Source organism: Tarenaya hassleriana, unplaced genomic scaffold (genome assembly GCF_000463585.1).
Source record: "Tarenaya hassleriana unplaced genomic scaffold, ASM46358v1 Cleome16, whole genome shotgun sequence".
Classification (NCBI taxonomy): Eukaryota; Viridiplantae; Streptophyta; class Magnoliopsida; order Brassicales; family Cleomaceae; genus Tarenaya; species Tarenaya hassleriana.
Genome location: NW_010965019.1, coordinates 1,867,201 through 1,870,188, shown reverse-complemented (window position 1 = coordinate 1,870,188; position 2,988 = coordinate 1,867,201). Strand labels below are relative to the sequence as shown.

At 33.5% G+C, this 2,988-nt stretch overlaps 1 non-coding gene across 1 annotated transcript; it reads left to right on the top strand.

The window, feature by feature from the left end:
• The first annotated feature begins 1,731 nt into the window (after window positions 1–1,731).
• LOC104809495 lies at window positions 1,732–2,724 on the top strand. Its single transcript, XR_002023999.1, has 2 exons — window positions 1,732–1,784; window positions 2,421–2,724. It is a non-coding gene; the product is annotated as an uncharacterized LOC104809495 (transcript).
• The last annotated feature ends 264 nt before the right edge of the window (window positions 2,725–2,988 follow it).

Here is a 2,988-nt window from a genome sequence, read left to right as displayed (position 1 = left end):
CTATTCTAATGGTCCCGTCGGAAAATAGCCACGGATGTCCGTTGGAATTTCTGTTGATATATCCCGACGAACAAATCCGTTGGAATTCCGTTGAAAATATACCACGGAAAAACCGTTGGAAATCCGTTGAAATATTCCAACGGATGAAGGCGTTGGAATTCCGTTTGGAATTTGCCACGGAATTCCAACGGACACCGATTTCTAACGACGAAATTCCAACGGATATATCCGTTGGAAATCCGTTGGAAAAGTTGAATTCCAACGGATTTTCGACTATTTCCAACGGATTTGCCGGTTGGAATTTGGAGTTTTTTTTGTAGTGATCATTTGATGAGAATTCAGATGATACATCTTTTAGTAATTCATTTTCTCCTCAAGAACTATTTAGAATAAATTATTTTTTTATGTATTATTGACCAAGCACTTAGTTCATTTAATAGGAGGTTTGAACAATATCAAGAATATGAAAATGTTTTTGGTTTCTTATTTACTTCAGAAAAATTGCATTTTTTAAATGATACTAATTTAAAATGTTATTGTGATACATTTGAAAATGCTCTTAGAAAAGATGAACAATCTGATATTGATGGAAATGAATTATATATGGAATTAAAATTATTGAGAGAAGTTTTACCTAAATAAATGATGAAACCTATTGATATTTTAAATTTTTTGAAATGTATGGATTGTTTTCCTAATGTAATGATTGCTTATAGAATTTTATTAACTATTCCTGTTACTGTTGCATCTGCAGAAAGAAGCTTTTCTAAGTTGAAATTATTGAAGTCTTATTTACGTTCAACAATGTCTCAAGAAAAGCTCAACGGACTAGCATTACTCACAATAGAAAATGATTTTTTAGAGAAAATTGTTTATGAAGATTTAGTTGATAAATTTTCTATAAATAAAGCTAGAAGAACTGTCTTATTTAAATGAATGTTTAATATTTTTATTAATTTAGTTCATTTGTATATTTTGTTATATTAGATATGTTTGTATCATATTTAAAAAAATAATATAATATTTGATTTTTAATTATATTTTAATATTATTATTTTTTATTATATTAATTAATAATTTTTTATTGTAATATGTACAGGGCCTCTAAATTTTGTGAGACGGCTTGTACATACGGATATATATATTTTTGGATATCCGTCTTTTAATCACGGATACTCGTTAGATATCGGATATCCGATAAAAATAGATATAACAATTTTATAAGATCTATAAAAAAATGAAAACGGTTAGCTCTTAAAACGCTGATAACGTACCGTACCCACCCTACTAATAAGAATATAATTCTAAAATTGGAATTATATCCCTAATATTTTCCTATTAACTTCGATACTTCATTATATTTCGCGTAGAAACTTTCCACGTACTCTGATCACAATACTGTCACATATAATTTCAATATAAAATGGATTATTTTATTTTATTCTTCGTAACATTACACCTGACGCATACGCGAACGTGATCCATAGTCTCCACGTGTCAACGTGTTAAAAGCCCTCGTGCCTTTACTAAACAAGAATGCAGCTAATGACAGGGCTGTTACCTTCTACCGGGAACGTCGTCACCTCACGATCGTCCCTCTTAACTCATCCAACGGCTATAATTGGGCTGTCGATAAATAGTAATATCACAGACCGTTACGGAATAAAAGATGTTGTCGGCGGAGACCTAGATACTCCTATGAAGCAAATCATTTATTCTCCTGTAGTGGCATAATGGCATTTCTTCCATACCACAGCTGAGTTTGTGCGCATCTGTTCTTCCTGGTAAGTCCAATGGTGTTTTGGCCGATTATTAGATTCTGGAGTTAGGAATTTCTTGATTTTTCGTTCGGTTTCATGATCTGGTTTTGTGTGATTTCTATGATCTATTGAATCTTCGCGTTTGCAATCTCAATATCTCGCGGAACTGCTTTTGTGTTGACACAGTCCGGTTGACATTGGAGCATTTCCCAGAAATTCGAAAGAGTTTGGTTTCTGTGTAGCGATTCCTTTGAATCTTATGTAATGTCAGCGTGTCCTTGTTGATCTTTGTGTTGATTGAAGAGGGTGTGTCCGAAATCTGTCGCGGTTTAAGCTGATTCAGCCTCTAAGTGTGTTGATGTTTGTTTCAATCCATTTTGGTGCCATGTTCATTTTCTTGTTATGGAAATGGACATGGCATCTTTCTTGCAACCTCAAATAGTTTTCCTTGCCCAAAGTTGAAAATTTTCGAAAATTTTAAGGATTATGGTTATTATTCTGTATTGACGGGAAATGACTCTGGATTCATGCGATTTTAGGTTTGTGAATTGATAATTGAAAATATCTCACATTTGAGATGATCATTGAGGGACTTATCGGTTGTGGTTTCAGTGTCTGGTTGGTAAGACATTGTCTCTGATTTCGTGTTTCTTGGTGAAGTTAGATTAGCTTTGAAACATGGCTGAGGCTACACCTGTTGCTCCCAACGCTGAGTCGTTGGAATGGCCAAAGAAGGATAAACGGCGATTCCTCCATGTCGTCTATCGAGTTGGTGATCTTGACCGCACCATCAAGTATTACTTTGTATCTCTTTAATTTTATTCATCCATAATCACGAAAAGATAGAAACTTTTACCAATGGAACAATCTTTGTTTTATTCGTCCATAACCACGAAAAGAGTGGAACTGTTAGAGTAATCTGTTGAAGATTATATTATATATATTCAAAGGATGATGGAGACGATCGAGAGGATCATGCATCTAATTGTTGCTCATCACTTATGTTGAAGCAATCATATCAACGAGGCTTGCCATATATAAATTTGGCATATGATGACATGGCATTGGTGAGTTGGCATGCATGTGTCCGTTGGAAAATATTCTGAGCAATTAATAAGGATACCAATGGAGCAATCAAGCACTAACTAAATCATCCCAAATGTTGACAAGTTTCTATATAATGCATAAATATATTTTGGGCTTTAATTATTTCCTTACATAGAGATTT